The sequence below is a fragment of the Vipera ursinii genome (genome assembly GCF_947247035.1).
Source record: "Vipera ursinii genome assembly, chromosome: 1".
NCBI classification, from domain to species: Eukaryota; Metazoa; Chordata; class Lepidosauria; order Squamata; family Viperidae; genus Vipera; species Vipera ursinii.
The window spans coordinates 100,651,813-100,677,591 of record NC_139512.1 but is presented as its reverse complement, the minus strand read 5'-3'; positions in this window follow the sequence as shown (position 1 = coordinate 100,677,591).

Sequence of the window (25,779 nt, the reverse complement as noted above, 5' to 3'; positions counted from 1 at the left end):
GGGGAAGGTGACACAAGCCATTAAGACTTAGGCTTTCTCTTCCATCAAGAATGATATGTGTGAAGTCTTCAATATTCTCCTGGTTTCATTATAATCTTCCAGGTGCAGTTTTCAGTTCAACAAAATGAATACAATTCAGTGTTTTTTAAAAGTGGCTTACACATGGAATAGGATTCATATAAATTGTTCAAACTGCGGGAGGTGTGCATTTAGCCCAAGAAACTGCTCTATGGGGATGTTCTAACTCAGGGGTCCTCAAACTTGGCCCTTGTATGATTTGTGGACTTCAGTTCCCAGAGTTCCTCAGCCAGCATCCATGGCTGAGGAATTCTGGGAGTTGAAGTCCACAAGTCATAAAAGGGCCAAGTTTGAAGACCCCTGTTCTAACTTGAAGCACTTTGGAGTACAGGACTACATTTCCCAGAATTCTTAGCTGATGTGACTACTGATTAGATTGAGGGTTTGCAGTCAGAGATTTTTGCCATCACTGGAGTGTATCCAATGGGTCAAAGGCTGTTTGAGGTGCTAACGTCTGCTAATGTAATGGGTTTTCTTAAAAAATATTTTAAAGTTTTAAAAACCCACAGAAACCAGGGTAAAATATTAACTGGGAAATTACAGAGTAGATAGTTGTTTACTCTTTTGATGCATGGGAAGCTGGATTCATTCTGTAGACACTGAGTGGGCACTTCATATTTCCAGAAAAGTGATTTTTGACTCAGTTTGATTCTGTGCTACCAAAATCTCTAATAAGAGACCCTGGACTGAGTTAGTGGCTGACTGGATCAAGAATACTATATGGGAATATGGCCAGTAAGAAGATTGGAGTGCTGTCCAGAAGTTTTATTTATGGCCCTCCCTGTAGACACACACAAGATAGTACTAAGATTGTCACAGTGTGTGCCACTTTAAGATAGCCAGAATGAATATATATGTAGAAATCTATTTTCCAGTGTCCTCAGGTCACACAGATGGGTCCTGTATCATTAAAAATAAATCCAGGCATTTTTTTCCACACTGGAGCTAAACATTATGAAACTCTTTAATATGAAGGAAACAGATGCAAGAAGAGATGGGAAACAAAAAAAATAGCAAAATATTAATTTCGCTTCCTGATTTACACACTATTTCTTCTTTTTATCACTGTCTTTTTTTCCCCAATTCCACCTCGTCTGTAAAGCCCTTGAAAATCTCAATCCATTCCTCCAGTGAACTAAGGCAGTAGATATAAAATGTCATCGATAACATGTTTGCTCCTAGTCTTACCTTTGATACAGTATAGATTATAGCCTCCTGAAGGCAGGAACCAATCTTTTTGCTACTTTTATTCTACGACATTCTATCTGTTGGTATGATGTAGCAGTAATAAAGTTAAATTATCGCCTTTTTGGATTTTGCAGAAATGTGGTGATCCCCCATCCCCGCACACATACAAAAAAGTCTTACTATCTTTGTTTTGTAATTCAACAGGATCGGATTGGCTGTGAGAAAATCCTCTTTTTTAAAAATGTGATATTTTGAATGTAGGAAAAATGACTGAAGTCTGAGGAATTAAATCCTTGAAAGTACCAGCTTTTTAGCAGGAAAATATACTGGTGTTTTTTCTTTCATTCTTGCCCACTAGTTTCTCAGTAGATAGCCTTCCAGACTTGCAAGATTGTTGTCAGCCTTCTCTGGTAAACCAGACCAAAAAAAAATGACCAGATAAGCTAATTCTACTTTGCATTGTAAGACAACATTAACACAATCTTGCAAAGTCTAAACGTACAAATCTGCTCGCCTTCTTCACTGAAAAGGGATGAGAAATCCATCTGAGCCTCTTATTAAGCAGTTGTGGGCAATGTCCTCTCTTATCTGACCATTCCCTAGGCAGGATCTCGACTCTCAAGGTCTTTCTCACATAGATACAACTATATTCTTTGCATTGTATATTGTGCTGGGAACTCTGACCCAACCGTTTTCTTGGAAGTGTTGACAGTTGAATCAACTGTTTGTCCAGCAGAGGGGGCTTAAACATACAGCAGACAGAAATGTTTTCTCTTAACAAATGGAATGTGAGAACAAACGGCTGCAACTTTTTTTTTACTATTTGTAGTTCTAGCCAATAGTAATGGAAGAAGGACATTGTAAACTAGTAAGCAACTGCATTAAGTATGTTTGTAAGACAACTACATTAAAAGCAAAGCTTGGGTTACTTAAGACAAAGCACCAGGATGGTTTCTCTTTTTTTTTTTTAAAAAAAGGCATTTTTTTCGTTCAGTGGTGAAGGTGCTTGGACTTATTCTTCAAGAACTATCTTTAAGAAGAACAATGGCAATGCCATTTCCATGCCAGCAAGTTAGAAATTTTGCTAAGGAAACACATTTAGTAATTATTAAACCAAAACTCTATTCAAATATTGCTCAAAATCTGTGTAGGTCTAAAGAAGATATGGCTGTGCACAAACCATCCATCCATTCCTGCCATCTCAGCAAGCTGGTGTGAGGATCTAGATTTTTCTTGAATGCAGATCTTAGTGGATTTTCTTACAGTGATGTTTCTCTTGCATCAAGGAAATTTGAGAAAAAAATACAAGCATGAGGAGGAAGCAGGAAGGAAAATGCATGAAGAGATGGGGAAAAAGAGTGGAGGGGGATGACAAGGTGAGGTAGAAATGTGGGGGCATTATCTGACACCAGAAGCAGAGGATGAAAGTGATCAAGCAGTTCAAAGACAGATGGGAGGTTCCCTGCCCTGATCAGTTGCTGTCTCAGTTGGTGATAGTTGTGGAAGACAATCTATAAGATTTGTCCTGGCTCTAGAGCAGGGGTGTCCAACTCGCTATGTCATGTAATGTGTTGCGACGTATTGCACCTTTTTCCCCATTGCCCGCAATAGGGTGGGCACGGCTTCCGAATGATGAAAACGGCTTGTGGGCTGGCAGTTTGACACCCCTGCTCTAGAGCTTCATCAGTTACTTCCATTAGGCTCCTGCAAAACATGAAGAGAAGCCAAGTAGTGGTGAATGGTGGAAAAAGTAGGAGCAGCTTCTGAAACAGCCATGTGAGCCTCACAAATGTGGCTGTTTTTAATAGTTCAAAAAGAGATTTGTAAGCATACCCTGCACCTTTTTCTAAAGCACCTTTTTCCAAATGCTTCCCCCACCCCCTAATTTCCACAAAAACTTTGTGGTGCATTGGCATGCCATTATTGAAGGAAAAGTCTTCATCATGGTTCAGTCCAAGCCAGGGATAAACAACATGGCGACTGCTTTAGGAAGAAGGTTACAGTTTATTGAAGAGAAGAGCCAGACAGAAATATGGCTTTAGCAGAAAAAAAGGGGGCTGAGCACATGTAGGGAGTGTGTTTTTATACCCTCTGGAGCCTTTTGTTTGGAGTTATTTCCTGTTTCAGGCTTTGTATTTCCTGTGTCACATATTCTGACCTGAGTCTGGGTGTGCCTATCTGGTATTCTGATGATAGTGCTGGGCTAATCCTATTATGACTCTTAGATGACTCTTAGATTTTTGTTGATTTTAAAGATCTAATCCCATCTTCCTGACTCCAGTCTTTCTGACAAGATTAACACATCTGTAATTCTGCAGACTTGATTTCTGTTTGGGACAGAGAGACTTGGGGGCAGGGTTGGTTTCTGCTTTTAAAATCCTTTAGGGAAATATATTCTGCCCTTTTAAATATTTCCAAGAATATTTCTTTCTCAGGGGGATGACTTCCCACACCATGAGTATCTGGCAGCAATTCCAGGGGAATCAGGAAATTCCATCAAAACCTTGCGGGGGGAAGGCCTTCTTGTGATGTATTTGCTGCAGATGTGTGTATCTAAAAGAGGAAGCGGGTTAAGAAATACAGATATGTACAGATGTTAACATACTACAATTCTTGTGGTTGGCATGACTTATTTGGTGCTTCTCCTCTCCCCTCCCCCAATAGAAACTAGATCTCTAGGAAAGATAGTTTGAGAGGTGAATATGTTAATAATGAATACAACCGATGTTTTTCCTTGTTTAGAAAATATTTAAATCAAGTTGAAAGTGTTCAAATTTATTCAAATAGAAAGAACTACCGGTATATGTTAATTTTATTTTGGTTTTATTCTGGATCTCAGTGGCAACACGAAACAGAATCTTTTAATTACAAAAATAAGAAGAGGCATTAAGCAGTGGGTTGCAAATGCCATCTGTGCAGTGGTAAAATTGTGCATATAGACTTGTATCTCTTCTTCTTCTTCTTCTTCTTCTTCTTCTTCTTCTTCTTCTTCTTCTTCTTCTTCTTCTTCTTCTTCTTCTTCTTCTTCTTCTTTTGTATAAACAGTTATGTAGCAGTGACTACTCCTGGGTCTCAAAGGAAATAATGCATCAGCTTGCCCTCATGCATCTGAAAAATTAACAGTTCAGACTTGTTAGCAACACAGAATCTTTCACTCTGGATGCCTTTCACCCATTTTCTTTGCAGCAATTAATTCATATGCAAAGATGTTTTTCTTTAAAGAACTTTATTTGGACTTGGAATTGTGAACATCAGCATCCTACCTGGGAACAGAATCAAAAAGTCCCCCTGGGGAAATGTTCAGCTCTGTGCAGGACTCTGGAAAATGAAAGGAACGCAAAAATTATTTTATTCTCTGACAGTCATCCACGGGATAAAAAATAAGCCTGTGTCACATATCATGAGAAAACACAAAATGTGCTGGTTCTGTTCCCAGCTTGATGCATTATTTATAAACCTGCACATGTTGAGAGAAATTCTGGATCAGTCTGACTTTCATTCCTGCTGCCAATGGGCTGGTGCCCCCAGTATGGAAAGATGTTGTTGGCAATAAAACATCGCTTTCAAAATCTCTCTCTCTCTCTCTCTCTCTCTCTCTCTCTCTCTCTCTCTCTCTCTCTCTCTCTGTATCAGCCCATGGGTTGGGGACTTCTGTTTTAAACTATACCCAATTTGGTGGCTCCAAGACATAAAAGAGCTAACAACATAGGTCTCTGGTCCACACACACTCATACTCACATATATACCATTACTCGCTAGTCACCACCACTCACTTTTCTCCACTCCTACTTTTTACAAGTATTGCTAGAGAAAACCCACCCTTTTTTGGGCTGCTTCAGACTGCTTTACTTCCACATGCAAACACACAAACCTCTTTTGTTTTCTCCCACACACACTTGGCTATTTCACAGCAATGCTTTTATAGTCAACTTTTCTGTACTGGGGCTAGAGAGAGAGCTTAAAGGATTGTGTTTCTCCTGTTTCTATTCTGTACCAAAGCAGATAAACCTGGTTGTATGGTGAACATACGTTTACAGTCCCATACATCTTTTCTATATTTTTCTTTTGACTGCCTCCTAGGTCAGAATTAATATATACTTTTCCATAGGATGGCTGCATTATCACATCCCAAGTCCAACAATTCTGGAGGCATTTCTTTCAGTACAAACAAAGCCATTTTAAATTCAGATCTATTGTGCCAGTTCCCCAGAGGAGCATGGTAGATTTTCTTTTTTCCATTTTCCAGTTCTATTTTATAATTCACTGGCCCAATTCTTCTCTTTACTATGTAATAGAAGTAAAGGAAAGGTCTTCAAAAATTTAACACTGAAAGAGAAATTTAAATTGAATTTGCTGCAGTGGAAATTTACTGAGTGGAGAAGCAACTATAATAGATGGGAACCAGGAAAGGATAGAATAAAGGAAGGATGTAAGAGAAACACATAGGCAAAATTGTTATCTGGGTCTTCAGAATGAGAAATGAAAGCTTTGGCACGAAGCTATTTATGGTGGCCAGGATTAGATAAAGCCATCGAGGCTCAAGTTCATGGGTGTAAGAGAAAATAACTAGCAAGGAAAGAACTTATTTTTCTAAGAAGTCATAAAAAAGAGGGGGGGCAGAACTCAGGCAACTGAGCATGTGCAATTAGTTGATTAATATTAACTGACACACCTTGCATAAATTATCTTTTAATTTTAATGTACATGTGATGTATGATTTAGTATGTAGCAGGAAATATGTAGGAGGCAGTTGGAAAGAGTGTAACCTCATAGTACCTCAGCCAATGGGGAAAGAGGAGGGATGTAACGGTAGGGACAGGGCTGTATAAAGAAGGGAATATTTTGGGTTGGAACTTTGGAGAGAACCCAAGCTTTGATAGCTTCTCTCCCCGCTTATTGCAATAAATGAAACAAAAGGCCTTCACTGTGTCTTGGCTGGTTATTGGTCAGGCGAGCTTGCCTCTGGTCATGAAGGAAAATAGTCAGAAGCACATAACACTATGTATGGATCTGCCACTTAGCCCGTAATTTTATTTTCTTCACTAGGCAATAACAATACGTTTCCTTTGACTTTAAACCCTTACCATAGTGTCTTATTCATTTGACCTTCCCTGGATGACTCTAAATGTTCTTGGCAATGGGTTCTAGGGCTTTTAAATTTATTCCTCTGAGTGTATAGTTTAGTAAGTTTTTAGGGCCTTCTTGGTTTTCAAACCAGCCTTCCCTAATAACCCCTCAAGGTTGTCTCCCAGAAAGTAACCCCTAAGGGGCTAAATCCCATGGAGCCTAGGGAATTTCCCTATATGCAAACAATAGAAAAGGCATCAATGTATCTTAGTGTTTTGGGTCTGCATATTTCCTAAGCATAAATTTTAGGGTGTGGTTGGTTATCCTTTCAGTAAGAGTAAACCTGTCTGACCCATGGCCCTCATACAGCCCCGGATTGTCTAGTAGTAATGCAGTCCCACAAGATCATACAAAAAATAAAGTTTTTTATATGTGTTAACTATATTATATATTTTATATTGACACGAGACAATCTGCACATCCATGAGTAAGAGCACCAGGATGGACTGGTATGCACCCTTTTATTCCTAACTCTGCTTAAAGATATTTAAGCAGAGCTGATTGGAAATTAGATCCTTGATTTCCTTTGGTATGCCTACCCTATTAAAGATTTTTACTAGCTCCTTTGATATTCTTTTAGCTGTCATATTCCTTAATGAAATTGCATCAGGAACTTGGGTTGCAAATCATAGAGAATGAGGAAATATTCATTCCCTCTACTGTGTCGTGGCAGAGGGCCTACAATGTCCATGGTTATTTTAGAAAAAGGATCAGGAATTAAAGGCTGTCTCTCTCTCTCTCTCCATTGGAACTTTGTGTTCCCCTTTTAGCTTCACTAAGTGACAAATGAGCAGGATTTACAGTAATGGGCCACATCTTTACCAATCCTGGCCAATAAAATCTACCTAATATTCTGAATATGGTCCTATATCTTCCCATATGTCCAGACCATGGATTTTCATGGACTAATTCCAATATAACCTTGCAATATTCCTGAAGAACTGCTATTTGTTCAACTTGTTTCTTTGAATATGGATGAAGCCTAATTCACAACAGCAACTCTGATTTTTCTTGTAATCTGGGTATTGTTTCCTTGTTTCTCTCTTTTCTGCCACTAACTAACAATGCCTTAACATTAGGTCTTTCTTTTGTAAGGATCCTAAGTGAATTTCCCATTTAGGAGTCTCTATCCTTTGGTCTTTCTTGGCCTTTCATAAGGCTTTCTCCTTTCCAGGACATCCCACTTCTATTAAATAAGTATGACTAGGAAGGATTCCAAATTTCATCCCTTCTTGCTTCAGCTTCATCCTCATCTTTGCCTTCTATTGGGTTTTTGTTCTCCCTGTCACTAGGTTCATTTTTCTGTGCCTCTACTATGGCTTTAACAAATGGGACCATCTCAGTCTTTTCCCATAGATGTTGCCTTTTTTACTAAATGAAGACCTACTAGTATCCATCTACTCCCAGTGTCTAATATGTCTGTAATAGTCACCCCATTAACTTTTGCTAGGGTTATGATTTTTCTGCCAGGTGGTGTTTGCACTACTGCAGATATTCCTTTTCTCTGACTTTTACAGGTTATTTTTTTTTGACAAATATGTATCTTTCTTTAGAGAGATACCAAGTTCTCTAGCTTTCCAATGCCTTCCTTTCTTTTGGGCAGCCATTAAAGGCTCATTTACACCTTTCTCCTTTACACCTTTTCAATCCAAAATCTCACATTAGGCAGTACATGTAGAAACTGTTCTAAAATTATTTCCTCTACTTTTTCTTTGCTCTTTTCTCAACTATTTCCTGCCTAGAACTTCCAATCTTGCCCACAATTCATGAATCCCTTTATGTTTGTCATGGGATTCATGAATAAACCGCTGCCTATAGGTATAAGGAATTACACCATTCCTGTATAGGATTACTTGTTTAACATGGTAATAATCCATTACTTCCCTAGCTGGAACACTGCTAAAACCCCTTAGAGCTTTTCCTGTTAAACATTTATTTATTTATTTATTTATAATTGAATTTCTATACCGCCCTTCTCCCGAAGGACTCAGGGCAGTGTACAGGGCAATAAAAGCACTACAAAAGTTTACAAAAGTTAAAAATAAGATTAAATTAATTAAGCCCTAACAATAAATAATTAAAAATACCCCAAACCCTTAAACCAGGCCGGCCTGTTCAAATAAATAGGTTTTCAGATCACGGCAGAAAGAGCGAAGGTCGGGAGCCATCCGAAGCTCAACCGGTAATTGATTCCAAAGGGCTGGCGCGCCCACAGAGAATGCTCTCCCCCTGGGGGCCGCAAGCTGCCACTGTCTGAACGACGGCACCCTGAGGAGGCCCTCTCTGTGGGAGCGCACAGGACGAAGGGAAGATGACGCTGGCAGCAGGTGCTCCCGTAAGTAATCCAGACCCATGCCATTTAGGGCTTTATAGGTCATCACCAGCACCTTGAATCTCACCCGGAGGACAACTGGAAGCCAATGCAGCTCGCGGAGAAGAGGTGTTACATGGGAGTATCGGGAGACCCCCATCACAACCCGCGCGGCCGCATTCTGCACCAGCTGAAGCCTCCGAGTGGTCCTCAAGGGCAGCCCCATGTACAGAGCATTGCAGTAGTCTATACGAGAGGTCACGAGCACATGAGTGACTGTACGCAGGGCATCCCGGTCCAGATAGGGTCGCAACTGGTGCACCAGGCGAACCTGGGCAAAAGCCCCCCTGGTCACAGCTCCTACATGGTCTTCCAAACTGAGCTGTGAGTCCAGGAGGACACCCAAGTTGCGAGCCCTATCTACGTGTCATGGGGCTAATAGAATGAAGGCTACTGCTAAGCTTGTAAGCCGCCCTGAGTCTTCGGAGAAGGGCGGGATATAAATGTAATAAAAATAAAATAAAAAAAATATGACACTCATTCATTCTCTGTCCATTTACAAGAGATAGCAACATGGTTAAACAGGCTTCTGTATCTTCTTCTTTTCACTAACTTAGGTATTTTTATATCTTTGCTGCCCTCTTCCCTCTCTCTATGTTATGAAAACCCTGGAGATGAACGTGCCTCTCTTAGTGACTAGACCCCTTTAAGTCTACCAGCCTCCTGAACTCTCACCTCCTTTTTTCTCTTTCACTCTTTTCCCATTTTGGCCTCTCCTTCTCTGTCTCTCTCCAAAGTCACTCTTCTTCCTCCTTTTTAATGAATCAAAGCTTTTCCTCTTGCTGTTGCTTCAACATTTCTGTAATGATGTAATGAGCTTGTCCCTTTTCTGGCTGCTCTGACTTTTTTTTTAAACCTACCTACCCATCTCTACCAAAGCAGTAGCCTCTTCTATGTCTAAGCGAGAATCTGCCTCTTCTACCTTTTTCATCCCTGTTTGTTTTGGTGTAATAAGAGGTGATTTTTCTCCCACAGGATGTTGGCTATTGCATACAAAGCCTGAGCTCTGGGAGGGCCAAACTCCCTTTTGCAGCTACTGTTTTTCTTTTCAGAGAACGTATACATTCCTTGACTCTGAGCCAATACAACCCGTGTGGGTGCCACCTTTTTATGGATATCCCACTCTCTTTTGGCTATTCCACCACGGCGACCACTTTGTCACAAATTCTTTTAAATAAACCCAATTTGGTGGGCTCAAGACACAAAAGAGCTATCAAAAAAGTCCCTAGACAACACACAAACGTATTCATATGTACTAATTTTTTTCACTCTTCCCATCTACTAGTACTACTACTTCTAGTACTATTTCTACTACTGCTACTTCTACTGCTACTACTGCTTCTTGTGAGTACTGCTAGAGAAAAACCACTCCTTTCTGGCTGATTTAGGCTGTTCTCTTTCCTCCCACAGACACCTCCTTCCCTCTTGTCTCCCACATGCTGTTTCACAGCAAAGCTTTTATAGTCAACTTCCCCATGCTGAGACGCCTCGGGAGAGGGCTTAAAGAGAAAGGAAGAAAGCCGCACATCTGCTAACAATTTTTCTGGGCGGTCTGCTGTGTTATAAGGACAACTGCTGCACCTTTCACACATACAGCCAACTATCAGCATGCACACACAAAGGTGAGGGGTTTGCATCATGATTTTTGCAATGCCTAATAGACCCTGAAAACTGAGGGGGCAGCAAGGCAACTAAATAGGAAACAGGGCTAAGACAGAAGAGATTTTTGAGTCTGGGCACAGAACAGAGCCTGAGAAAGAAACTCGGTACCTCTGCTTTAATTAGACTAAATATAAATTGTAGTGGATAATTAATTTAATAGGTTTTCAAGACTGTGATACATCACCCTACTAGCAATAAAGATCTTGCCATCTCCCAGGACTTTACATTATATCAAAGTCTCCTATACCCTCACCCCACCCCAGATGTCACAGGTTATAATTTTGTTCTAAACAACTGTGAGCCAGAACAACATTCATATCTCTTTTACAATGTGTTGAAGGTGCATGAATGACTCTGGGTTTGCTAGTCCTTTTTTTTAAATCCCATTTATATCCCGCCCTTCTCCAAAGACTCAGGGCGGCTTACACTCTAAGCACAAATCAATGTGCTTAGCAATAGCCTTCATTCTATGTATATGCCTGCTTATTAGGGCTTTTGCCCCCCCCAAGCGGCATTATTACAAAGTCAGCTTATTGCCCCCAACAATCTGGGTCCTCATTTTACCTACCTCAGAAGGATGGAAGGCTGAGTCAACCTTGAGCCTGGTGGGATGCGAACCTGCACTAATTGCAGGCAGCTGGTGTTACTTAAGGAGGCATTAGCCCACTGCTCCACCAAGGAGCAGTGTATTTTCCAATACAGTCGTGGTTTTAGCTTAAAACAGCTTGCAAAAGTAAGTATTGTGATACGTAGCCTTTTTTAAATGACCACCAGTTCACTCAGTTCATTCCTGAAAGTATAGCAAAAGATTGCATAAATAAACCAAAAGACCAAGGCAAAGGAACAAAAGACAAAAATTTACATAAGCCATTATTTGACTTTCTGTTTGCCACATTTTAAACTATTGCCTTAAAAAGTTTCTCTGTATTTTTACAGCAGTTATAAGATGTGCTCCAGCAAGCTATTTAAGAATAAATCATTTAATCATTAGTTAAAATACATTTAATTCAAATTAAAGAAATTAAAATACATTTATTTTTTTAAAAAATAGTTTTGTTATAAAAGGAGCAGTAGGCCTATCAGAATCCAGGACTCTGATCAGCCGCTCAAAAAACAACATTCAAAGTTGTTTAGAACAGAATTACAGTAGACTGGCTAATTCAGTTCATCCTATAATTCAAAAGTAGACAGGCTGGGTTCAATTACCATGCAAAACATGTTTTAACTGTAGATTCTCAAATCATAATTGAGTGGCTTCACCCAATATGCCAGCCATAACCACAGTTTACAAGATGCAGTGGTTAGGATTACAGAAATGGCTAGGTCAAACCCCAAGCAAGTGATGGTTTTGGTTTTGTTCAATGTGTAATTCTAGACAATGGGATTTTGCAAGCTTTCATACGCACAAGAGTTCAAAGAACACTAATACACTGTATTCTTCCATAAACCATTTTCTGCAAGCATACCATTACCATTAAATATAAATAAATGAATTTAATTTTCTGTTTTGTTCATTGTTCTGTTCAATTCCAAATTCTATAACATTTTGACTGACTGAATTTTTCTCTCCTTTTCACTACTGAAAATTGGCAATTACTTTTCTTACAAGTATTTCCAGAAAAAAAAGGACTCAATTATTGTGGAAATTGGGATAGAAAGTACAATTATCTCTCTGCTTGTTCGTTCCTGCCTGGGCCTGGAAAAAAAGTGTGACCCTTGAAAGAAAACGGATCATACAGTATTAGCACCCACAACACATTGAACAATACCTGCACTTTTTGCAAGCAAACAAGGGTTATTTTTCTCTACTTTTTTTTTGCAAGCAATCAAGTGTTTGGAAAGGTTGGCCAAATGGAAAGATTAGAACCTTGGTTTTCCATTAACAGATCTAAATTGCTCTGTTCTTGTGTCGTTAATGGAGAGACTAGTCTCATTAATGGGGAGAACACATAGTCAAACCTGTATACATGATTTATTTATTACAGCCCCATGCTTACTGGGACCTTCTCTTATGTGCATTTTCCCCCTCACTATAACACCTGAAGATTGGTGCTTGTACAGAAGGATACTTTGCTATGCAACGCAGTAATGGATAAAATATGAGAAACGAAGAGCTGTCTCGTTTTTCTAGGGCCAAATACAGTTCACTGGGACCAAGGCATAGAAGAGTTAGTTTCCAAATTTCTCTTCAGTGCCTGACATCATGTTTGAAGTAATAATTGCACCCCAGTTTAAAACTCTCGCCATTCTTTCAGCATTGGATGATATTGTGGCTTGTGTTTTATTGTTTCAGATAAATCAGGTCTAAAAATGAAGGAGAAAACTTTGCTGAGAACTGATACATGGAAACTTATTCCCCTGGTCAGAATGCAAAGGAAGGCTCCTTATTTTATATAAATGCAACTGATTCAGATGTGGGGGATCTTAGTTACAGCCAATTCTTTGAAGGAGAAGGTTACAGAAACATTAACAACAAAACAAACAAACAAAAAACAACAACAAACCCTCCCTGATTTTAGAGTTAGGGGGAAAAAAACCCCAAACTTATGTACAAATTGGCATTCATAGGAAAATACGAGCACAGAATACCTTCGATAAATCATTTTTGTTGATTTCAACTGTCCTTTCTCCTGATTAGCATGACCATGTTACTATTTTTCATGCTATCTACATGCTCCTGCTCTGGCTCCTTTGAAATGTGTCTAATTTATATTTCACATCGGATTTTTCTCATTCTTTATTCTGGCTTGATTCCAGAACTGAAACCAAAACACTCTTGGTGAAGTTTTCTTGGAGATCTGCTGCTTCGAGAGGGATAATTATGCACTGCACCATAGAACAACTTATGCCAGCTTTCACCAATCTGCTGTCCAAGGATTTCACTTGGGATTGAATCCACAGTCAATTATAGCCCCAAACATCTGGATCCCATTAGTTCTGGGAAGTCTGTTTCATACCATAAAAGGATTTGATTATGAGAGCATGCTGTCATACTGCATTACAGTCTGTTTTGGAAGCATCACTGCTTCAGACAGGAAGGCAGTGCAGAGAGTGGTGAGGATGGCAGAAAAGATTATTGGCAGTTCCCTCCCCTCCATCCAGGACATGTCATATAAGCATTGCTTGACCAGTGTCCTCAGGATTGTCTAGAACACCTCACATCCTCTTCACGGCCTGTTTTCCTTGTTACCTTTTAGGAGGAGGCTTCGTGGTATCCGAAGTAGAACATCCAGATTCAGTCACAGTTTTGTTCCATACAGTATTAACCTTGTGAACTCTTCCTCTTTCTGCTACGTATTCAAGATGGACAATGGTTAATATTTATATGTAAGGGTGTAGGTCTATACATATGTTGTATGTAGCATGTTTATATGTGTGTTATGTATGTGTACACTTTTAACAGCAGTCAACAGAATTGCATTTTTAATTTTTGCCAATGTCCCCACAGTAAAAAAAATATGTCAATAACGGTTATCTTATCCCTTATCTTATTAACATAACACATGAACAATCTTTCTGCTACAGCAGATAATGTATGTGGAATGAGATGCTTCAAGAAAATTTATCTTAACCAGTATAATTACATTTAGGTTTTGCACACCTGTGGGATTGTTCTGAAACATAGTTCTCTTTATATTTTCCAGCTTTTTCAGATGTTGTTGATAGAACAAGGGAACAAACACAGAATCACAAATGAAAAGGCAAGTGTAAAAATATTTGATAGAAGAAGCATTGTTACTCACTCTTGAGAAGCAAGCACGCAAAAGTGTCTTACGGATCAACAACTGACTTGACAACAGCTACACTGATAAAAGTGATTTGACAATGATGATGATGATGAAGAAGATTCAAATCCTTTTGGAAAAGATCACTTGCTATTTGTGGGGAAGATCAAGAGTGGATATGCCCATAGCCCTCAGATTCATTTCATGCAGTTTTGATTTAATTTCAACAGGTATCTGAAAGTGATGCATTTCAGATCCTGGTGAGAGTGGCCTTCACAGCAGTGTTTACAGAGGGGATCAAAAGTTAAGATGGTAATTGTGACAGCACAGTGAAGTCCTGCCCCCTTTATATTTGTGTGTAGCTTTGGCTAATATATATGAGTGAAGCTTCAAATGCATGGTTGTCATCTTAACTTATTGACTCTTCCTACAGTTGCTCCTGATCCCTCAGCAGCTGGATGGAAAAATGAGTAATAGAAAAAGAAAGGGTGTTAGGAAAAAGAAGGAAAAAAAGAGGAAGGAGAGGCAAGGGGAGAGAAAGAAGAGCAATGATTTCTCCTCCTTTTTATCTCTAGCCTATCTGCACATGTATCTGCTTTGGATTTCTCCATCACAAAGTGACAATCCATTAAAGTAACAGATGAAAAATTACCAAGGAGAGATCCAATCTAAAACTAAGGACAAATGTCCTGATAGTGAGAACAATTAATCAGTGCACAGGTTGTTTCCAGAAGTTGTGTGTATTTGGAAGTTTTCAAGAAGAAAATAGGGTCTCCTGCTTGATCAGGAGTTGGAGTAGAAGACCTCTAAAATCTCTTCCAACTCTGTTATTCTGTATTCTGTAAGATGAGTTTTTGTCATGCTACCATTAAGGAAGTGCAACCATCCACAGGGGAAAAAAAACCCTCTCCTACACCATGGCCATGCAGAAATGGATGGAAACTAATCAAGGAGAGAAGCAGCCTAGAACTAAGGATAAATTTCCTAACGGTGAGAACAATCAACCAGTGGAATGCTTTGCCTTCAGAAGTTGTGGGTGCCCCATCATTGAAGGCTTTCAAGAAGAGACTGGACAGCCACTTGTCTGAAATGGTATAGACTCTTCTGCTTGTTCAGGGAGTTGGACTAGATGACCTCCAATGTCACTTTCAACTCTGTTATTCTATGTTCTAAGAATTAATCTGTTTTTTTTCTTATGATTCTTCATTCAGTTCTTTCAAAGAAGAGCTTTTTGGAGAAATTCTTCTTGAGTAGAATGTGGTCTTCTGGAACTTACTGCAAAGCAGATAATGGATTTGTGTGCATCCCTTGTCTTTGGTTGTACAGTCATCTCTTCAGCAATTTTATACATTTTAATTATATACTAAGGAAACCCATCATGAGAAAATTTGTTCTAGTGCATTTTCTCAAGTTGGGCACTATGGTGAAAATCTGATGTAAAGGCATATTTAGGACTACGCCAAGCAGCTGCCAGGAATCAACAGAGACTTGGAGGCATGCATGCATGCATAAATAAATAAATAGGAAAGAGTGTCTATTATTCCAAACATTGATTAAAATGTAAATTAATTAAGTGTCTTATCTTATTTGTGCAATAAAGGTGTTACATAACTGATATAAATTGATGCAAATTATGTAACTTGCATCATTTCTACAAGAATAGGATTAGGAGTATGATATAAATTGCCAAGACCAGCATAAAATTAATGTAAAATAAATTTGATATTAACATAAACCAGGTCAGCAGAAAAATACTTCCAAGGGTAATGCAAAAGAAAAAAAATGTCCTGAGAAAAATAGAAGCCCTTTTCACCAGAGAAGAAAACCTTAGATACATTGCAATGCCAATTTTATAATAACATTCCTCAGATTTTTCACTCTGTTGCCTAATTGCCATTGATGATAGAACAAATGCACCTTTTTCAATAAGCTAGACTCATAAAATAATTGCTATACCAGCAACATGCCAAAGTGAAAATGACACTAAAAGCAGGGCAGCATACTGATTATGTATTGCTGTATTCTGAGTGATAGGGTGTTTGTTCTGTCACTTACCAAAAGTACATGATCTTACTGCTATCAGATGCACCTCTTGATTGCTTAATGCTTATTTGTATAAAATAAGTTTGAACGACAACTTTTAGAAAAGCTCAGCATTTCTTCTCAAGTTCTAGAGATGAGACATTGTCTCTAGGTTTTGCTTCTCATCTTGTTGTGATTCTGTGCCAGCCTGTGATCCTGGCAGCTGAGTCCGGGGAATCAGAGGAGGAGGAGGAGGAGGGGCCTGGGGAGCCATCAGAGTTGGAGGAAGGCTCTGATGAGTTACAAGACTTACAAAGTGAGGAAGAACCTGGCCACTCCACTCGTGGTCAAGCTGAAAGCCAGCTGTGCTGGGAGGATGAGTTAGACTCAGAGGCAGCATATCTGGAAGACCTCAGAAACACATGTAAAGGTAGACAGGTCACATGAGTAAATCAGAGGGAGGCAATGGGTCGACTCCAGAGGAGAAGGAGAAAGCAGTGAGAAGTCACACCTTGGGGGCTGCATAACAAAAAGAGAATGTGTGGGCAGGGCTGGTTACTGGAGGCAACCGTTTGCAAAGAACTTCTGTGTCAAGAGATGATGGTCTGTTTATTTTACCAGTGATTTATTTCCTGTTGGCTTGAGCTCTGTTTTGTTTGTGGACAAGGTCTGTAACTTCAATAAAAGGGGTTTATTTATCCAGTCTACTGCTAAATTAGGGGTTGCTTTGTGAAGTAACAAGGATGTACATAGGCTGGGACAGAACAACTCTAGGAATGGGCAGCCAACTTCTCTGCAAGTGAAGTTGGACTACAACTCCCAGTTTCATTGATCATGTCTTATCTGGGGCTGGTGGAAAGGCCTCAGTTTCTACCAACCCCATTCAAGATCATGAACAGTAACAATTACTGAGATGGGAAACAGAAGCTTCTCTTTTCAGTTCAAAGGAAGGTTAAGTTAATGACTGAATGTTACAAGGATGAACACTGAACACAGAGTAACTGATAAATACTAATGTCATTTCTAGTCCATGAAATAACATGATCTGAAGGGCAAACCAACAAAAATAAAAGAAAACTGGGTGTCCATGGGGTTGGATCTGTTTAGGAAAATGCATGTGTACAAGGGCTTCCCGCCAACACTGCCCATTTGGGCAATTCTGATCTTACTACTACAGTCTACATCTCTTGATTTCTTAAACCATATTTGTGCCTAAACAAACAAGGTGAAATGACAATTCCCCCACAGTTGCTAAAAATATAAAAATTAACTCGCTATGTATGAATAGTTCTGCAAATTTGCTATCTGCCTTGAGACAAGCAATTTCTTTCAGAGCCCTAAGGAAAATGAAAATCTATTCAGAATCCACCCTACTAGATTCATCCAGCCCAAGCATTTTGATAGATGCATATTAATTTATCCCATGTGATACTGTTTTATTCTTGCCACAATATTTGTTCTTGGCAACTGAAGTACAATTGCATGAATCTTGGCAATTTATTCATCTATGAAATTTATATGGCTGCTCATCTTAAGCAAATACCTCTGGATGACTCACAGTGCCAAAGGATAAAAATAGCATACATTCAAATTCAAACAAACAGAATCAATACAAAACCCAAAAGCTTGAGATATCTCACACGTTTTCCCTAACCAAAGTTTCACCTATATCAAGCAGTGCTAACAACGCAGCCCAAACACCGGTGGGAAAAACTAGGTTTCTCAATCTTCCAGAAGGTGGAGCTATCTGGATCTACATAGAACAGATGTTGTAAGAAAGAAGGCATGTCTCCTGGGTCCTGCAAGATAGCAGGGTGTCACTGAGGAGAACTGGAGCAATCCCATTAAAACTAAAGTTGATGGACTAGTCTACAACTCTTTATCTTATTCAATATTACTGTGATGGGTGATGACGACCATAGTAGATTGCAGTTAGGAATATAAACAGAATAAAGAGCACGAAATGGTAATTGAAATCAGAGAAACAAAAATACGCTATTAAATTCAAATAAATAGTGATCTCTGGATTCTGAATGTATGTCAGTATACCTTGTGCTCTTTTAAATTAGTGCCATGCAGGAGACAGTACACTGACTTGCAAAATACTTTCTGGATTAGAAGCCTAGATTGCACAGTATAGAAATCCAGGAGAAGACTGTAATAAAATTGGTTCAGGTAACATTTCTGATATACTGCCCAAAGATCAGTTTTTGAAAAAAACAGTACAATATTCTGAATGAATGGGATCTAGAGTAGAGATAAAAAGAGAAGGTAAGCAAAAGTGCCCACGTTATTCAGAGACTTAGGAAGAATGAGAAATGAACTGCTAGATAATTGTTTTAGGGGAAAAAATGTTTGCTTCAGATATACAGTGGCACCTTGATACTCAAGTGCTTTGAAACTCATCAAATTTGGTACTCAATGCATTTTGATGTAAAAATTTTGTCTTGGTATTCATCACACAAGCTAGAATTTGTTGGTGTTGGTGGCCCTGTGACTCACTACACTATTTCTTACAGGAAAAAATTGTTTGGTACTCACTGTTTTTGCTACTCATCTCGCCTCCTGGAACCAATTAACGATGAGTACCAAAGTACCACTGTATAGCTGAAAAATGAATTTATTCACCTATTCATATTGCTAGGTAATGAATGAAAATCTAAATGCATGACTGATCTGACTTTATTATGAAAGACTGAAAGAATTAATGAAGGAGTCAAGGGACAATGAGAGGTTCAGAATGAAGGCCAGACAATTTGTGGGTGATGTCTACTGATCTGGATGGGGGGGGAAGAAACAAGAGTGACTTCCTGCATGAAAACCTATCAGAAGACAAATTAACCCTCAGTGGAATGGAGCAGAACAGTGGCCCCCGACCTTTTGGGCACCAGAGACCAGTTCTGTGGAAAGAGGTTTTTCCGTGGACCAGTGGTGGTGTGGTTTTGTGTGGTCCCTGCATCCCATGGATGAGTCTTCACTTGTTTGCGCAGACCAGTTTCTGACATGCTACAGACCAGAGCAGGTCCACGGACTGGGGGTTGGGGACCTCTGGAGTAGAACACAGATATAAGAAAAGATAATTAGACTGCTACTGGGAACAGAGTCAAAATAAAGAAGTGTATTGAGTTAAAATACTGAGAAGTATGTAAAAGGATGCCTAATGGAATGATTACATAAAGGAAATTAATGCAAAACAATGCACATAAGAGAACAATTGATGCCCAAATGAGAATGTCTGCAGTATGGGAAAAAAAATACAGTTGTTGCAAAGTACATAGTCAAAGACAGCAAGAAATAGTTAATACCAGACGAGGCAGAGAAAATTAAGAACAATTTCAGTGGAAATAAAAATAATTCTTAGAAGTGGTTTAGAGAGCTAAGTAAGGAGCCTCCAGCAGAGAGAAGGAACTTTAAAATAAACGTGATAAAATGATTTGAAATAAAACTGAAAGGAAGGAATACTGCAAGGAATGTTTTAGAAAATTGTATGGAACTGATAGCAATGTGCTGAAGATTGCAACTGAGTGAATGCTGTAATATTTGTATCCAAAATGATGAAAGCTGTGAAAGCTGTGAGAATATTGAAAAACAGTAAGCTATATGTGTAGATGGTGAAAGAGGAGAAATGCTGACATATAGCTATGTTTGGCTATGAAGTATCTCTGTTACTTGTTTAACATGTGCAGTTACCTGTGGAGCCCATTCTGCTCTCTGCTCTTGATCCTTTGCTTGAAGACTTTTAATTACCTAACCAGGTAACTCCATCAGTGCAAGTGAATGTGGTCTTTGCTGTCTGTTTATACACAGTAGTGTGCAAAAGTTTCCTTCCACCCAGAAATTGAACGCTTTATACCAGGGCTTTTCAACCAGTGGTACGGGTACCACCTGTGGTACATTGGCACCTGGCAGGTGGTATGCGACCATCCTAGAAAAGTGGTAGCAGGGGAGGGGAATGGCAGCACCGCACAAGCCTGAGCAAGAGATGGCTGGAGCTGCAGGGCTGTCAGGGCTCAGTGGAAGTGCCAGGATCAGTGCCAGGTTCCAGCTGGACCTCAGCACTGATTCTGGTGCTTCTGCTGAGCCCTGAAGAAGCACCAATCAGCTGGAAAGCAGCACTGATCCTGGCACTTCTGCTGAGCTTAGAAGAAACGCTGGTCATCTGGAATGTTGCAGCATCTCCACGGTATTGTGATTTACATTCAGATGCTTGGCAACTGATTCATATTTATGACGGTCACAGTGTCAGAGGGTCATGTGAAGTGACCAAAACCTGCTGCAACTACCCAGCAGATGTGGGGGGGGGATAAAAACCAAATACCCCCCCACCCTACCCCCACGGCCAATCCTCAACAGAAATGCTCACAACAATAAAAACCTTGGACAGGAGGAAGAGCTCTGCCGGGCCGGCAGGCAGGTGTCTTTCTCGGCTGTGGCTTGGGGGGGCACTTTTTTCAGTGCCATTGTAACTTCAAACAGTCACTAAGCAAACTGTTGTAAGTCGAGGACTACCTGTACTTCATCACTTTTTTCCTTTTTTTTTGTTCAAGTTTTTGACACCTTGCTAGGCGACTGCTGGTACTCGACTGTTGCCATATCCTAAAAGTGGTACAATGGGTGAAAAGGTTGAAAAGCCCTGCTTTATACCACTTCATTTTTCTTTTCATATCCTTCCCACCCTCCCTTCATTGTTGACAAGTTGTCTGAAGCTTATATTTTAATTTCAGTTATATTTAAAAAGTACATCTTCTTCAAAAGTTGAGTTCTGTTCCTTGTGGTTTTTATGGACATATCTATGTAATTTCCTTGGAAATGATACACAAAAAAAAGAAAGAATTTGCAAATGTCATCTTCCAGAATTATTTTTTTAAATAGTCCCAATTTAATTTGCTGCCTTGGTATTTTCAGGAAATTTATTGTAATATTAACCAGATTTGTCTCTGCTATCACTTCACATGTTCTATTTTATTCTATCAGTAAGCACCATTTTGGAAATGGATTTTACTACTGTTATTTCTTTCTCGATATCTTATATTAGCACTCAGATAGCAAATGCAGAACTCCAAAAGTTAATTTTCTAGGACGCTTCATGTTCATAAAACATGGTTCGGCTATCACAACCCTACTGGAAAGACAGCAACCTGTTCTCCAGGGGAATAAAGCATGGCTGGAAAGAGAAAAAAGCCAGAACACAAGAAAATGTGAAAATGGGTGGCGAGTTGAGAGCTTCTATTATTACACAGTTATTTACAGAACGTGAAACATTCAAAAATTGCATTTGAATGTGTCTAGATACACATACCAAGCATGATGATCACAAGCAGACTAACAAGAAAATTGGAATAAATGATATATAATCCACTTCTTCTAAAAGAAAAAGAAAAATAATTTTGAAGGCTATCAAAATATTTAATCTCAAAATATCAGGTAATTTTAATGTGAAGACATGAGCATTTTTTTATTATGATCTGCCTGTAAAGTGTAATCTTTTGAATGATGCATCTATATCTGGAACTCATATGTCATATATCTGCATTCACTATCTTTGCACATTAATAGAAAAGATCAGACCCTCTGGTGACGGTCCCTATAATTCTTCCTTCATGCTAAAGGAATGTTTTTTTTCTTGAATTCTTAGTCCCTAATTCACTGCCTACTTTGCCTTGTGTTGGGATGCAAACTGATCCATTTTTGCTTGTGCTGATCCATTTTTCTTTGGCACCAGATGCAAACTGGAATTCTGGATTTCATTCAGAAATGCTCTGGGGAGCCTCTGTTTTTTTAATGTCAATTATCCTAGATATACGGTAAAATCATCACAGTGGCTGGTCAAGCATAAATTGAGTCTCTGCAATTCCTTTCCTCTTTCATCTTAAGACTGACATTTGCAGATTCCATAGCCAACAATAGTCACTGTTTTCCCTACTAGATGTTCTCCCTCTATACCTTCTCTGTTTGCTTCCTTGCCCCGTGAAAAGCTGTTGGTCACATTCTTACCTGCTACATTCCTTGGATGCTAGAAGGTAACTATCAAACTTTCAGTTCATCTCAGAAACTTGCTTACTTCTCTCTTGTGGAGAGTATTGCCTCCAAAGTAGAAAAATGAAAATATGTGCTTGCATTGTGAAGCGGGAGCCTTCAAGGCATTTGTTTTGAACAGATCAATAAATAAATACATATGAAACAAACTGAACATGTGCAATATTCTCTCTGGGTCCTGGTTTGAGCCATTTTTGGACCCTCCTTTATAGAAGTCAGCCTTCTCTCTGAAGGACTGCTATGTCCAAATCTACCTGAAGAAATTCTAAATCTTCAGAAGAGTCAACAGCAAGGCCCAATCAGTGCTTAGATCTTTGACAGCAGACCAAGCAGGCACCCAGGTCATCATCTTCCCACTACACTGAAAAGTATTACATAGATATGCATTGTATATTTAAGTGTTTCTTATTTTAAAATTTGCAACTATCTGTATACTACAGTATGTATGAGGCTATGCAAAACTCTGATCTCTTTTTTCTCTTCTTTGTGCGATAGTATATGACTTTCCAGTTCTCACTGCAGTGGGGAAGGAATGCATTGGCTTCTGAGATTTGTTTTACTGAATCCAGAATGCCTTGGATATCCCCCTTTGCAGTTTCACTTAAAAAAAGAGAGAGAGAGCTCTGAGTAGAGGCAAAAGGGGATGAACTTTCTTTTTTTCTTTCTTTTTTAACAGTGATCTTCATCAAGCAAAAACAATGAACTGGTTAAACTGGGGTTGTGGTTCATTTGAGTTACAAGCAGAGGTCTCCATGATCACAAATCCATCTGCAGGTAATGTTTGAAAGATTGAGGGTTTGTGTGATTGGCCAAAGAAAAGTGATGTAAATGAGATGGAGCTGTATCTGTGGTAACAAGGATAAATAACAAAGGCAGCTTCTAGCAGGAGATGCATCCCTCAAATCAACTGCTATACATCTACACAATGACTTGAAAGCATCTCTACATAAAGCTGCAGTCTGCCACCAGCCTGAGCTCTGCCCCAGAAAAAAAAACTGCAGTCATATTCCTGGTGCTGGCACAGCATGTGTGAATTAGAGCTCAGACAGAATCCCCTGGTCTTGAAAAGACAGTGGTACATTCCTCCGATTATGAACCTCCACTAAATTGGTTGCTGTGCATTTAATTCTACTTCCATCTTTCAGAGCTTTCAGGTCCTGTGCAGCATCTTTCCAACTAGCTCAGGTTTTCAGAGACAGGTGCGTCTCCATTTCCAAATAATTAGAACCACAAGACTCAACAGCTCATTCAGCTATTTGTCTCATTTGACAATCGGGAAGACTGCCCAGGATTACAAGCAAGTGCTGAGCTGCAGAGGATGGATGGTGTCGGTGGCAACAGGACTATGTCTTACAGTCGATGGAGTTACGACAGGTACTGTGCATCAAACTCTTTATGTTCCCTCCCACCTCCTCCTTCCATTGGGGAAAGGTGCACACTCAGGTTGACACTGATTGTTGCTCATTCCTTAGCAAAGCCTCAAGTCTTCTGCAGCTGTCCTACGGAAGCAGTTCTGGGTTTAGAAATGGAAAGCCTCCTTCCCTCCCTCCCTCCCTCCCTCCCTCCCTCCCTTCCTTCCTTCCTTCCTTCCTTCCTTCCTTCCTTCCTTCCTTCCTTCCTTCCTTCCTTCCTTCGCTTTGGACATTAACTGGCAACACCAGATTCCCTGTTTTTTTCCCCAACTTATAGTTCCAAGAGAAAGTCACCCTCTTCAGCCAGGTATACTAGAGATTGGAAAGTTCCTAGAGATGTGCCTATTTTTCTTCTTCCACAGAAGTGGCTTCCCCAGAACGAAGTGTAGAGGAACGCCGCATGCTTAATTGCAAAAAGTGTTATACAATTTAATTAGAAATTCATCTGTAGGCAATCTCCAAGGGGACAGTTTGGTGAGATTTTCTTTGTCATAATTTTACAAAGTCTCCTTGAAGCATTAAGGTGACCTCTCCTCAAAAGCTAACCATATTGCTTTTTGGAGGCTGTCAATCATCTGGCAACAAAGTATCATTTCCCCCCCATTGGTTTCCTTCCTACTGCATTATTCCAGTGACATTTTTCTGTTATAGGTAGTGATGTGTGTGCAAGTTAAACCATACAAATAATTGAACTTCAAGACCCTGACAGGCTTTAATCAAGTTTCAGACTCCTTTTAAAAAATGTAATTACGTATATGTATTAGCTTGATATGCCTATATGTTATCCCTAAATAATTGATGGACCATAAAAGGGAAAATCCGAACATGGAAGAACTAATTGCTGTGTGTCTGGATTGAAGAACATGGGTTTGGTAGTCATATAAAACCTGGCAACAAATACTTTGTGCAATTAAAAAATGAAAATACATAGGAATTAGCCAATGCTTCTTGTAGTCTTGTTCCATTATATCCTCTCTGAATGGATTCCTTTTTGATAAACAGCTAGTTTATATTAGCAACACCCAAACATTATTTATTGTAGCAATAGCTTTTATTTAACAATACTGTTAAAGTTCACCATATTTATTTACTGTTACAACTGATAGTGGCTGAAATATGGACAACATTCTTTCTCCTTTCCATTGCCCACCTCTTCTGTGAAGGTCAGGACTGCTAGATTTTAGCTGCGAGTTTGCAGATTCATTTTGGATCTTGGGACCAACTCCAACAATTTCCAGACAGTTTGAGAATGATCCTAAATTACCCTAAACTAAAGCTGGGAGATTGAGAAGTTGTAGAGAGGTTTTTGTTGCTCATTAAAATAAAAAATTCCTACAATTATCATGATTGACCACTAATAATAATAACTGGTTTCCCAAAAGTCTGAGATAGATGGCTATAGCAATGGGAAGTCAAAAAACGTGTTGCATCTTGAATAATAAGATCTTAGAGGTACATGTGTTAACGGAAGAGTAGCTGCATTAGCATTGAAGTACTACAAGGAATAAGCAGATTCCAAGCTTGTTAAAGGATCAGCAGACGTGGAAAGTGTTAATGCTACTCGGGATACTTCTCTGCAAGATCTCATGTTTATTTTCTCCTCTGTCTAGAGGATCCTACAGATATGTCAACTATACATGATGTAGCTACATTTTTATTACACATACCACATACAAGATAAACAATCTATTCTATACAGATATACAGTTGTTTAGATGAGGTTCCCCCCCCTAAATAGATGGGCTTACTCTTATGTAGACTAAGAATTGTCCATTGCAATTATCTCATCTTAACCTTGGATATTTCTGTCAAAAACATTTTCAAGGTATTAAGAAACGCATTTCGCTTGCCTATGCTGGCATAAATTTTGCAGATAAATAACTAAATGTATATTTTCTATATGTTTCATAACTGTTTGCAGAGAAACAAGGGTAGCATGTAAGCCATGCAAGGTCTACAACTACTCTTTTGGTGCTCTTAGAGTAATTTCACTTTTCAATCTCCGTAGCCCCTCAAAACATTGGGCCCACTTGGGTCCTGCTTTGGTCCACTTCTGGAGTGTGGCCTTTGAAATGAAAATAAAAACCTAGTGGAACTCTCAGGTGACAGAAGTTGTATGTCCTTGATTTATTACCTGAAATGTGGACTGGCATCCATC